This window comes from Halyomorpha halys, unplaced genomic scaffold (genome assembly GCF_000696795.3).
Source record: "Halyomorpha halys isolate HHAL.00 unplaced genomic scaffold, Hhal_1.1 Scaffold2024.1, whole genome shotgun sequence".
In the NCBI taxonomy this organism is placed as follows: domain Eukaryota; kingdom Metazoa; phylum Arthropoda; class Insecta; order Hemiptera; family Pentatomidae; genus Halyomorpha; species Halyomorpha halys.
The window spans coordinates 139,087-154,094 of NW_027114826.1; the positions used below are offsets into that span (position 1 = coordinate 139,087).

At 28.4% G+C, this 15,008-nt stretch overlaps 1 protein-coding gene across 1 annotated transcript in view; it reads right to left on the reverse strand.

Annotated features, from left to right (window-relative positions):
• LOC106690995 (neural-cadherin) overlaps positions 1-15,008 on the reverse strand; it is a 79,598-nt gene that overhangs the window by 29,869 nt on the left and 34,721 nt on the right. The gene's annotated exons all lie outside the window — the stretch shown is intronic.

The window sequence follows — 15,008 nt, forward strand, 5'->3', positions numbered from 1 at the left end:
ATAATCCATCCCACAGAATATACATCTGGAAACAACTTTAAAAATTTGTTCTGCGACATTTAACATTGAAACGCATTTTTAGCGGTTCTAAAATTCTTACTAATCAGCTAATTAAATTAATAAAGTAAAGAATTAGGTTTTATTTTTTATTTTTTACCAATAACTTCTAAACGGTACATCCTTGGGAAAAAGTTAGGACTAAACATATGAATCCATGTTATTACAGCTGCGCATTTCTCGGTGATCCTAAAACTGAGCAGCAAATTTGTCTGGTAATAAATTAGAAATTTTAGGTCTTTCTTTAGGTTTTTAGAATATAAATCCTAAACGGTAGATTAAAGTGACAGAATTATAATAAAACAAATTAAAGAACATTAAATAATGGGTCGAATGAGCGCCATAATGTTGTAATTTGTCCAAATGATATAGTTGTAAACCAGGGTTTAGTCCATATACAACCAGCACAGGTGATTAGCTCAGTCCCAACATTTAGGGCATATTGTCATAAAACCAAAATAAAGACCTCAAATAATTCATTAATTTATCAAGCTAATTGGCTGCTTAAAAACCGTTTTAAGACCACTAGAAAAGTGTTTCTGTGGTAAGTTTGTATTAATAAGTACTTTTGGACAAAATTTGAAGAAAAAAATTTCGTACCTTTGTTTACCACTTAATACTTGACCGAATTATTAAGTTATAGTGTTTAGTCGGTGCAGAATTTAATGCCGATTAATTTTTTGTCCTATATTTGTTTCGCAAAGATGCACAGTTTAAGGAATTTTGTAGGGGGAAAAAAGATAACTGAATTCCTCACTTTATTAAAGTAATCGGCTAATTAGTATGATTTTCCTGATCACTGATTCGCTTTTATGTTATGTGTGGCAGAAACTAATTTTTGAAATTATTTGCAGATGCATTTTCTACGGACTGGATTTTATGGATCAATATCATGTAATGATTGTTCAGAACTCATAGAAAAATAAGTATACATTTTAGAATACAAATACATAAAAATACAGCAACGATTGATTATGAGCTTTCTAGTCCAGACTAGAAACCTAGATTCTCCTCTATCTGAGATATTCATTCAGGAAAAGTCGTTCTAATGTTTATGTTTGCTGAGAGTACGTTAGCGCGGCAGACTGTACACAGCGAGATGAATAACGCGGAGCGCGAGGCCTTGAGAAGGCTATAAATAGGGAAGGTTACACCTAGCACCGTAGTACCGGAGAACCGGTCCGGTCCCACTTCCACTTTCAAGGCAAGGCCAGGGAGGATATGCCGTGGGGCACAAAAAGCCCCCACACAATAGGGGCCACCCCTCGCGGCCATATGCCACCACCGCATAGTCGGCATAATCCTTCGTCGTATCTCGGCGCCTGATCTCTTTCCGATATTTACCGAGGTGCTAACTGCCTACTTCTCCGTCCATCGGGACAGGATTCCTCCATAATGGCCTTAGTAAACACATTCGTGCCTATTTATTTTCACCACCTGGAATTTGTCCCCAACTGTCCCTTTAAACAGTACCTTATAAATATTTTTCTAATCGTAAAATAAATTCTGATTATTAAACACAATGAGACATAAGATCTTTTTTGCAGTTGAGATTTTTGTTTTTCTAATTTTGAGCGATTAAATATCTTCATATGAATTGTATTAAAATATATATATATATATATATATATATATATAAACATTTTTACATCTAGACCTTATTAAATTGAACCGTGTAAATCAAAACATACAAAGTCCCGTAAACAAAGTTTTACAGACTAGAAACATAAACGACGAAACCGCAATAAAAGTGTTGCATGACAGAGCTGGTGCATGAGTGACTAAACCAAAAGCTGTTTTCAATCAATAACTTCATTGCTCTTAAAAGGACCCAGCTTCAATAAGAGAACATATAAGAATACGGAGCTGAAGTTCATCATTTATACTGATTTCGAAAGGATTAAAGTTTCCGCCGACGGATGTTAGCTGTATAATAGATTACCTGAGCTTGGGGGAGGGGGAGGAGGATAATAAACCTAGGTCACTCCTTTACCTCTGGATTCGATGAGAAAAAAAATTTTTGTTATTTTTAAAAAATCTTCATTTAAAAAAAATTTAAAGCACGTAGTGAAATCTTGCTCCACAACATCCGATTTCACCAGGCCAAAAGAAGTACATATAAAATAAATTATTAAGAAAGCTAAGACAATTAACAAAAATAAAAACTACAGACACCATAAGCATTTGCCATTATATTCATTATTATAAATATCTAAGACCATTCCATTTGGTTACGTTAAAGAATTAATCTAGTATGTATGACCATGTCACAACCATAAAATAAATTCTGAAACATAAAAAAAAAATTAGCAATGGCTTGTTTTTCTTAATTCTGCACTACTTTCTCTCACTTATGAAGGCTATAAAAGTTATTGATAAGAACAGGAAGATTCGAAATACCGCTTTCTAACGGTGCTTGTAAAGCAGAATTTGGATGAAATGCTAAGGGTATTAAGGCGAATGCCCCTACTAAAAATTTCCATATTTCGATTTATTGGTAAAATTCGTATTTTTTATTTTAAAAAATAAATAAATAGTTTCCCTGTAATACAGGAAGTTTTTTTTTCAAATGTAAATTAACTCATTTAATATAGCAGGGAATATTTTTTTCTTATTCTACAATAAAAATATAACAAATCTAATTGGTTTTTAGTAACCTTTAAATTCATTCAGTTGCTTAAATTATATTAAATAAATTTTTATCACTACCTAAGGGGCATTGGCAAGAACTTTAGGACGCATGTCCGATACATTTCGAGTTATTAAACTTCATTATAAAATTTCCTTTACAAAATTTACAAAGTTTCCTTCTAACAGGGGATCCCACGTGCGTAGTCTCTCCTAGTTTCAAGTTCATGTATACTGTTCCTAAACTCCAAAGCAACAATTAAGCGAACTATCAACAACATATTTTACTTACCCAAATATTAGGGACATGACGGCCGTGTGGGTTAGGGCGCAGGTCCCAGTGCGCTCGGTTAGGAACGTTGTGGGTTCGATTCCCACCTGGAGCACAGTTAACATTCATTTTTTGGCGGTCCCGAGGAATGAATCTTGGCACTCCCACCATGGTCAGTACGCGGCGGCCGGTTGCCGTCAGGGGTTGGCAAAAAGGACCACTAGGCCAACTTGCCGGATTTGTTCCCACCACCAAATACCATTACCAGTAGCCAAATATTAGTAATTTAATATATTACCAAACACAACTGTGCACAAGCTTTGTTGATTGGTGGAATGGTATATGAGAGAAAAACTAATTACTACTAGGAAAACTAACTAACAAGATGTGTAACTCATCTTTTTTTTATTTTATTCTATATAGTTAGTTTAGATGACATCTATATGGTCGGTGCCAAAATAACACATACAAATGATAGACATAAGTGTAATGTAAATATTATAAACAGTTTTGATTATTAAGGCGTTGTGGAGGCTATACAATTTTTAAGCTAGATAAGTACAATATGATTTGATCTCAAGTGATACAACTAATAATTTAATTAACAACTACTAAAATAAAAATAAATCAATAATTATTAAAAAAATTAAATTAAAGATAAGTGGAAAGGATTAATAATAAAAATAACTGAAAGGATTTTGAAGTGAATAATAAAGCTGCAAATTTACATATAGTGAATTAATAAAATAATGAGAATAAAACAAGATGATACAGAATATGATAAAAATAAGGATCCAATAATATCTATCACTAAGAACACATATACATTGCTAATTCTAATTGTAATATAATAAATGAATTATGTGGAGTTAAGAAAAAATACAGGCACATATGGACAATTGGTGAATCAAAAACGTTAAAAAAATTATTGGGAATCATAGAAGTAAGAAAGTATCCAGTTAAATATATCTTTTTTAGTTTTTTTTTTGTTTTTTTTGGTTGATTGATTTATTAGTTCTTCTGGTAAGCGATTGATCAGTTCTATAACTACTTTTGTCAAACTACAAGACATGTTTTATAAAATACTAAAATTGCAGAAATAAATTAGATGAAAATAATTAAATTTCTTAGATAAACAGTACCGTTTTAAATTTAAAACTCTTCTCAGAAATATAGTATTAACGAGCACACATAAAGTACAGACAGAAGAATTCTACAAGCCCGTTCATAACAAATAAAGAAAAAAAAAATTCCAGAGAAAAATGGGCGAGGTAACTGACTGGAGGAAGCAATTCCATCTTATTATTGTGGTAGAGGCGGAATGGAGTTACAGTCTCATTTATCTGACCCACTCCCTCCGTTTAGGGCAAGAAGTTGAGGAATTGTTTGGAAACAGCAAATGGAAACATAAACAGCTTCGGTGCTATTAACATTAAAGTAGACTTCATTATATTTTAATGTAAAACTAACGAGTTTTTAAAACACCAATATTTAAAAGGCATAATGTTTTTTAAGCAGCCGCAGATACAAACATTTCTTCAATACCCGAGTTATTACAGTTAAAAAATAAAGTTTACGTTTCACTGTTATCTGTGAGTATAGAACCTACTCGGTAGTTTTGGTAATCTGAACACATATCTAGATTAGTAACATTAATGTAAGACTTTCCTTTTCCCCCAAGGCTCACAATCAAGTAGGATTCATTAAAGAATAAAATAATAAATAAGTTTTATTCTGGGGCTAAGTTCCTTCAAAATAACAGTGATGTAAAATTAAAAGAAAACACATCAAACCAGAAACTTTATAACAAAATAACGCGGTTTAAACTAAATTTACCAGTAAACAAAATAATAAAAACATAAAAATAATCAATTAATTCATGTCTAACACTTATGCATAGATACACACATACATGTATAAATATAAGCACATATACACACTAACGCACTCGCCAGAAATAATGTGACACATTGAAAAGTGGCAAATCCGACAAAGAATTGTAAGTATCCAAAAATAGTGCCGTAGACTGCGGTCACGTTCTTTACAGAGGACGTGCTACTTTTCTGAAGCTATTAGAATTATTATAAATTAACTCCAATTTAAAGCATATTCTACGAAATGTTATGTAAAAAAGCAAGATTTTTTTTTTTGCCAAATGTGGTACTACTTAGGTAAAGCAACGACATCTTTAAATATATACACGTACATTCACGGAGTAACATAGAATAATTAAAAAAGTATTCACTTCTAATCCTAAACCTATTCTTGAAATAATGCATGAATTCTTTTTTGTGTTAATAATGTTTATTTTTTTCATACGTTTTTCATCAATAATTATACAAAAAGACACTGAAATAGTATTGTACAGATAATATGGTTCTTTAGAGTAAGGAAACTGTAAAATTTATAAATACATGACCCTAACATATGGTTACTATGTAAGAAATAAAACTACATACGCCCTCAAATTTTGTGTGCTCTGGTCGGCTCATGTTGAAGTTACCGCTATTTGTGTAGTTTTCAGTTGGAATAGCAAATATATATTTTTTTCTGCCAAGATTACAACAGTTCAGCAAAAGCCATTCGGGAAAGATCGGGTGGTTACGGTTTTCCTATTCGAATTTGATGTATCTATTTTTCCTTTTTTATACTTAGGTTATTCATACAATTCTTCAATATTTTGCATATATCAATTTTTTATTATCCCTAACATGAAAATCGGTTAGTTCTTTTCAAATAAACAAAATTAAAGATTACTTTAAAAAAGGTTTTCTAAAAATACTTTACTTAAGCCACTGTTAAACTATTCCAATAAAGATAAGACCTAGCTGATATTAGAGACCATTTAATTTTACATTGACATGGCGAGTTTAATAAAAATTATTACAATCTTTTAGGAAAAATTGATTCCATAAAGTGGCACTTCCAGAAGGAAGGTAAGTTAAAATTTAATTGAATGGCTTCTAGAGAGACTTTGAATTCGCCCAATATGCCTAAAGGTGAATTAAATTTTCAAAATACACATAGCTTTGGTTTCAATCAACAAATTGATTTTTACTGAGTTCATTCACCTAAGCAATCCAATTAGAAGAAGCTCGAAATATTACATTCACCTTTGGCACTAATTCACTACGAAGAAATTATCGAGCATTCAAATGGACAATTTAATAAATTGAATAATTGCCAAACCAATTATTCCATCCAATGGCTTATGGCGACAAATAGGTCAAGTCCCTCTTTGTAATCCCCTCAGGGACCAACTAACTGGAACCTACAAATAATGTATTCTTAAAGTTTCATTATCCAATCATCTTCTATTTTCTGTCCCTCAATTCTTTCAATAATATTTAGAAGCAATATGATATAAAATTTATGGTATTCAACAGTCATGCAAACACATTAATGTAATAATGTACCTGTGTAGGGGTACTACGGATTCATAGTCCCAAGTCCATTTCTAAGTTATATAAAAAAAAAAATTAATTACGTATTTCGGGTATTGTAAAGCCCTCGACCCCCATGTTCTTTCTTAAGCTACATTAATAGAAAATTTACGATGAAAGCATTAATAATTTTAACAATGACTTAAAAATTAATTAAATATAATTAATTAAAAATAAAGATGAAATATATAAATATTATGACCAGAGATAGTGAAGAGAGGAAAGAAGAGAAGGAGATTTGAAAAAAACAACTGAAGCTTTGATTTCAATTAAATAAAAAAAAATGAAACTGATAATCTTTATAAATAAAATATTTAACTGTTCATAAAATAATGCCGAGCTGGCCAAATCGTTGCTAATATTTTTTTTTTTCACTTTATTAAGTTTATTCACAACTGTAAAAGTATTTTTACAACCAGCGAATGAGATGTAGAGAGAGAGAGAGAGAAAAAAAAAAAAAAAAGTCATGAAGGCATGAAGGTTAAGGTCATCCAATGATGCCTCTCCATTAAAATTGAAATTTAAAAATCAATTTAAGAGGTCCCTATTCCAGCTCCTTCGTAAACGTCGTCTCGTATCTGCTAAGTCTAGTGTTGATAGTCCTTGAATTAGAGGGTTAGTGTGTGTTGAAAGTGCGTCGTGAAACCGTTTATATAATGATTAAATGGTTGTTTGTACGTAGGCAGTTCGTAAGTCTTTGTGTAAGTTCTTGTTACTGATGTAGGGGGGAGCACTACTGATCAGTCTTAGTAATTTTGATTGAAACTGTTGCAGTTTCAGTAAGTTAGTTTTTTTGGCATATCCATAAATTTGTGCACCGTATGTCCAAATTGGTCTGAGAAGGTAAGTATAAATCTTTAGTTTTTCTGAAAGTGCTAATTTTGATCGTTTATTTAAAAGATGAAATAATAATTTAAGTCGGAAATTTAGCTTTTGTTTTGTTATTTTTATGTGGGGAGTCCATGTAAGTCGTTTGTCTAATGTCAATCCAAGGTATTTTATAGTGTCTGTCCGGGTTAAACTTTGTTCCTTTAGAAAAACAGGAGGACATATACCACTATGTTGCTAATATTTAACAATAGAACATTAACTATAGTATAGTTATTGGTTCTAGTACTAATCAGTAGATTGGTATTTCAAAATGACTATATATATTTCGAAAAAATACAATCTTAAGAAATTAAAAGTTCATTTAAATAAATCTCTAGAATTATAAACTTGGAAATTCATTATAAAATTAGATAGAACCTCTGTTAAACATGGGAAAGATAGATTCATCATTAACTGATTTTAAAAATTAAATTTTTATATTTCAGTCAGTCTACGGATTTTGTAACTGACAGGTGCAGATACCTAAATGAAAAAATAAATACAACAAAATGCCCATCGGAAGAGGATTGTCATTTATCCCTCAATTTCAATAGATGGGGAAAAAACATTGGGAGTGTTGTGTTAAGTACTGATCATAATACTTAATAAATACCTCTCACCCATACCTCAAATTGTATTATCTCATACACCATTAAACCTAAAAGATTGTGCTTCGTCATACATAGCACAGGTTTTCTTAAAATCTTTTAGTAAACTTACAAAATACTCTATAAATTATCAACTGATGTATGTACAGATTTAACGAATATTTAAAATAAAAAAACCGTCGATGGATAGCTATTCAAAATAATATTGTAACTTCCAAAGAAATACCAAATTTATGATTCTATATAGAAATGATAAAACTAAATTTCATATGGCATTAAAAACTTAAACTGTTAAATTTATATGACAGTTGAAATTAATTATTATTTTTTAGTTAGTTATAAAAGTACAACTTTTCATTTATATAATTATGATGGACTTGAGAATATAATGGATTATCGGTCGATCTGTATACAGGATAATTATATTACTAAATTGTGACACGAAGTTAATTAGCAAAGTATGTCTCGAGATTTGTTACGTAGTAAATGAAAAACAAATCTTTCTTATAATCTTATTTTAGGAACTTTGTTCGTTCATCGCATACGCGCAATGAATCGGCAGGGAACAGATTCGATGATAAAAGGCCAAGGACGTATTTTAAATGCTAAATTTATCCATTCGGATTTTTATATTAAGAATTCTGAGAATTATCAGACAATTTTTTTTAAATTCTACACTTCATACTGTATTTTTTTATTTTACTTAGTTTATTCAATTTCTTTTTGGAATATTTATTTTATTATACGTTACAATGGATGATTTATAATTAAGTAAAGGCGATTCGAATTTTTGTAATATTCTACAATTTTCAATCAACTTTTTCATCAAAATTTCTCTATAATTCAGTTTCCGAACGCACCAAATCTGTGATAAAGTTTAATACTTTTAAAATTTACTTAAGGGCAAAAATTACCGAATTATTAGAAAAGCTTGAAATATTATATTGTATGTACCGAAAATGGCTTTAATGTTCTATAAATTATCGATTAATCTATACAATTATTTAAAACATTACCAACCCCGTAAGAAACGACTAGATGCTATGATTTTCAAAAATTGAGTTACATGACTCTTCTAAAAAAAAAAAATAATAATAATAATGGCTAAAGAATAGCCACACTCCTTAATGGCGTTTTTTAATTAACTTTATAAATCCTTCAGTAGTAGGATTATGGAAAGTTATATATAGATTTTATTTTACATATTGCAACAGTACATAACTAATTAAAAGATTTTTTACTAAGTTACAGTTTACAAAACTATAGATATTTTTTAAAATTACGACCTGTATTTTTTTAAATTCATCAATCAATATTGCTAAAACAATTAAACAGAGCTAAATAAAGTCAAGTCTGATAAATGTACAATAAAGATTATTACATAAAAAAGATTTTCATACCATTTTCTGAAGGCAACTTTTTTGAAATGTATTATATCTGGAATGAGTAAATATGAAAAAAAAAATTAAATATAACTATTAGCCAATTGCGATAACGGTACTCTCCGAAAGGAATAAAAAACCAATAAATTAAGGAAATATTGTTATAAACTAGAACAAATCCCATTTGAAAACAGAAACATTTATTTCCCTGCTGACTGAAAGCAGTGGCAAACTTTTCTTAAACCAATTGAAAACATTTGAATAAAGAAAAACAGGTAGCATGTATGTAGGACATTATACTTACTTCTCCAAGGAAAATAAATGTTAATTGTAAATAAAATAATAATAGTAAATAAAATTATTGTTAATATAAGTTAATAGCAAAATTTTTCTAATATTCTCTAAACTATTGTTATGCTTTCTTATATACAATATATTTGGATTTCATAAAAACTTTAGTAGCTGGACTACTAAATAAACGACGGCAATACAAATTCAAATTCTGCACGAAACGAGAATAACATATATCTTTGAATATGCTACGAGAAAAAAGATAAAACTATCCAAGGAATAACTAATAATTTATTAATAATCAATAAAAAATAAGAAATAAGAGATGCCAGTAATTTTATTTTGACTATTTTCTCACTTCAGATCTTACTTAAATATAATTATATAATACAATGGTATAATTCTATATATTTGTTAACATATTCTAGAGAATGGTTAGTAAAATATAGTAAATTTATTGATAACTAATATATATATTGTTAATATTCGGTTTGTATTTAGATAATTGGAAAGTTTTGTTAATAGTTGATATAGTGGTTTAAATGCTAATAACTGTAATAATTTTTTTTATATCATAATACAAAAACTTTGGTGTTTTATAAATAAGGATAAAGCAATTCAAAGAACCATAAATATGAGTGATTATATATTTTTCCTTCAAATAAATTTGACTTTTAAGACTTGTACCAGTCATTGTGTTCAATATTTTTGCTGTTTTTGTTTTTGTACTATGTAGTATATTATATTTATAGTATTGTTTAGATACATTGACATATTTGTTAATTAAGCAGAAGTTTATGTTAATTTATAAATTATTTAAATAATTTATTTTTAAGTAATTTCAGCAGAGGTGAAGGGAACAAGTAAATGAATAGGGATTATTATCAAATTTATTAATTTGAAGTAAATATATATATACCAAGTAAAAAAGGAATATACCACATACGTGAGAGTATCCCCAAGTGGACCTCACTAATGAGAGTCCATCTCACGAAGGTTGGGTTCCCACAATCAGCGTTCACCGAACATCTGCTGATAGTTCAGGCACTGCACTTATGTCGTAGTGGTCTGTCTCAGTTAGTTTCTCATTTTGATTGATATAATAAGAAAATTTTATATTTCTTTAAGAATGACTTAATATTATAGTTATATATTATAATTATTCCATTTTCGCAATAAGAATAAACAAAATAGGAATGTATAACTATAAAAGAAATTAATGCTGCAGTATCAATACACATATTGTAATGACAGTAATATTCTTATACCCATCAAAATAATAAAAATAAAAAATTTGCGTTATCAGGGCTAAATAATGAAATGAGTAATATGTATATATATATAATTAATGTCTAGAGAATCAAAACTAAGGTTTCAAAACGATATTATAATTAAATAATGAATAGATCACTGGTTTCCAAGTGAAATACGCTAAGTAAAAAATTTATGTTTTGATATATTACATGATAAAATACATTCTTTTAATGTTATGGAAATAGTTATTTTACAAGCAGACTTTTAGGATATAATTAAATTCTTTGGGGTTTAATTTTTTTAACATTTTAGATTGGAAAAACCAAATAACTCAAAACTAGAAAAATCTTAACTTAATGTGTTTCACCAGTAAGCCGACGAGATAATCTAAGTATAACACGTCTAAATAAAAATTATAACAATATTATTTTTTAAAATCATAGAAAACAAGTTTTTTCATCATTTCTCCATTTATAAAAATATTCTCAAAATAAAAAAAATGATAGAACAAATTATATGATTTATAGTTCTACGACCTCTATTTATTTATTTATTTTTTCTACTATTTTTTTTATGGTTTAGGTGTAACTAATCAAGAAAGGGTGGGTTTAAATAATGAATCCATGATACATTTCAGAAACGCAATTAATTAAAATATTTATTTACTCTTGAATCAATTGGTTACACACTGTTTATATACTATTAGATTAGTTTGTTATTTATTCTATCAAAACTGTATTGTAATTATGTTCAGCATATGTGTTATATCAAAGCAATAAACATAAATATATTTGATTAACATTTTTAATATTAGTAAATATTTGTACATTTATAAGGAGCAGGAGGAAGGGGCTTGTTTGCAAATTCCACGATATCCTAGGGGACAAGGTCACCAAACAAAAAGACATAATCGGTTGACCCCTAGTAACAGGTGCTGGACATAGCTTCGCTTGCTTACATTCTAACTATAAAGATCATCCAGCAAAGTGGTTTATAATATTTTAAAATAAAATTCATTATTAATAGCGATTTTATTCAAGCTATTTTTTATTTAAGAGGAGGAAAAAACATTAATTCAAGAAAATTTAACAGCAAAATAATGTAAGCGAAATTGAGATAAAAATTACTATTACCGTCAATGTCTAATTATTGCAATTTTCATAAGTATAACAAACAAAATCTTTTATTAACTTCTTAACAAAATTCAGTGAATCGGGGAGTGAAAATTTCAAATGAATATTTGAGTGTTAAAATTATACAGTAAATTAATTTTTTTTTAAATATTTTTCTATGTTAATTTCACAAATTTCATAATTTGGAATTCGGCAAAAATATGTAGTAAAGCTACGGTCAAATCTCGGATGTAAACAGAAATTCATCAATCTCATGAAAATAAAAACTGGTAGACATTGTGAACTATGCAAAGCTCCAGAAGATTCATTCCACATTCTATTTGGAATTGAGAAATAAATAAAAGAAACAGAAGAAGAACAACGAGTAAAAAACACCTTAAGAAGAAGCTACAATTTTAACAAAAATAGATTTAAAAAATTCGAATTTTTTGGTAAAAACTCAGTCCAAAATTAAGTAAAGAGAAATTCAAGAAACTAAAAAAAAAAGATTTTTTTAATTCGCATAATTGTATGTGTTTCTTTATTTATTAGTTCAATTTAATCATTTAATAATCTTGTACTAATTAAAATGATACCCGAATTTAGAAGAGGTAGGATTTAGTCATCTATGTAATTAAAATAAATAAATAAAATTACAACATTTATAATTGTTCAAACAAAAAAGAAAGTTTTTATCCCTAATAATTTATAGGAATAATTCACAACTAAGTACTCACATGATCAAGAGGTGCAAACATGAGATTATTTTAAAACTTTTAATTTTTTATAATATAATAGCTGAAATTATTTATCAAAAATAATTATAGAGTTCTGAAAAACTAACGATAAAAAAATTTCATTGCGACAGTAAATTATCCTACCTGAGGTAAAAAAAATGCAAGCACGTTAAAAAATAAGAAATCTTATTTTCAGATGCATAATTAAATTATTTCAAGCTAGGATAGTTACAAAAGTTTGTATTAATAATAAAATACAATGGTATTAAATAATGTCAAAAATTTATTAAATAATGCTAGAAATTTATTAAATAATGCTAGAAATGTCTAGCATTATTTAATAAATTTTTACAACAATTAAAAATTAAGTAAAAAATATTTCACATCTCATTATAACATGGCAAAATCTACAATTTTTTATTTTCACATCCTCTTTTAATCAGAAACAAACTAGAAATTAAAAATGTATACATATAAATGTATGCTTAATGCTCAGACCTTTCTCCTTTTACTGTAGCAGGGCTACATTTTAAGGAATTAAATTTACATAAATTAAAAAACTTCATTGACAATTCACTTGACATATGAAGCTTACGAGAAAAACAATCAGTCAAATTTTTTAAATAATTGAATTTTTAGTACCGGACTGTTAGGGTTTATATTTATATATATTTTTAGCCGATTAATTTTAAAAGATTACAATGCCTAAAATACTAAAATATGCTGTAAGGGCAGAAATTATTATATTATTAAACAAAAATACTATTTCTGTAATAATAAACACATTTAGCTTTAATAATATTAATTTAGCAAATTATACACACAAAAATATTACGTTTTATTTATATCTAAATTTTTGTATATTTCATTTTTGCACTATCATACCCTACTAAAAAAAAAGAGTATACAATTTTTTAGAAATTAGGATTGGGACTTATTTTAAGCAGTACACTTCAAGTTAAAACAAAAATGGTAAAAACTAACACTGTAACAGTCAAAATATTCCGTTTCAGGTCCTAGGTCTTCCATTTGTCGGCCTTCGTGACAGACGGGACCGCACGATTTCATTTTGTTCCCTTCTTGTCTAGCCGAGCGATCGAGGAACATGGAACACAAATCAATGCAGGACATTTTCTTTACTTAGACCCGTCATTACGAGGTATCATTAAGGCGGGTCGTGTTAGATTCGTACCGTCACTCAGTCGTCTGCATGAAGAATAGCGTATTGTGTCGTCGTGTTCTAGACCACGAGGACTCAATGATTTCCCATTAAAAACTCGTGGAAAACTTATTTGAATTTCTGAATCAGCATTTTTTTTAAAACTAACGCATTAATAAAGATGAGTTATTACGGTTTTATATAATATATAGCTTCAAAAAATCACAAAATTATTCTTAATTCAAGCATTCTTGAATTCGTTCATTAATCAAAATTAAATAGTGTGTGTAAATTCATAATTTTATAGAAAATACATTATATGCTATGTACGAATAAGGAAATTTTTTTACATATATAAATACGAATAATCTTCAATGTTAGGCCAAGTTCCATTTCAAAAAGGTCTAAAACTAGCCCGTTAGCAGCTCTGTGGCAGTAAAAAAGCACTCTGGCCGAAGGTATAAATATTTATTAGTATTGAAGAGCTAGGAAAAGAAGAATGACCGCTTATCATAACAAACACCATGAAAGGGACTCGAAATATACGTATACAAAAGAAGTCAAAGAGGCTGGCTTGAAGAAAAGTAAAATTCCAAGTAATACAAAAGTATGAGATCTAAAACATAAATATTAGTTTATTTATTTTTCAAAGCCCCTCTTTGAAATTAAACATGAATTATACCAGACATACTAGATAATTCTAACAATAAAATAATTGCAAGAGGGGACATTATTATTTTTATCTTTTACATGATAACAATAGCGAGTAGAGTAGTCTGTAAGCATTTAATTAAATCCAGCAATATTCCAAAATTAAATAAAACTATGAATCAGTGTGGATCCTACATTCCCCACCACCAAAGAGCCTTTATCATTTAAGCTTTAAAAAATTCAATTTTAACATATAATTTTTTTAAATTTATCAACAGAAATAACAAATAATTTAATTATCATTATTACTTGTAATTTCAATAGCTAGTATAAAAAAATCAGCTCACGCCATAAAAAAAACTACATATGCTGTATTGAACAACTATAAATCACAGAAACGAACTAGGGATAAATAATGATAAAAGCAAACAAGAGAATAATTTGAGAATCTTCAAATAAGCAAAAATAGAGGTATATCTCTTCTCCAGTAACATCGAAAAATGAGTAAATTATTTTAACTTGGAACTGCAAATAGAACACTGTTT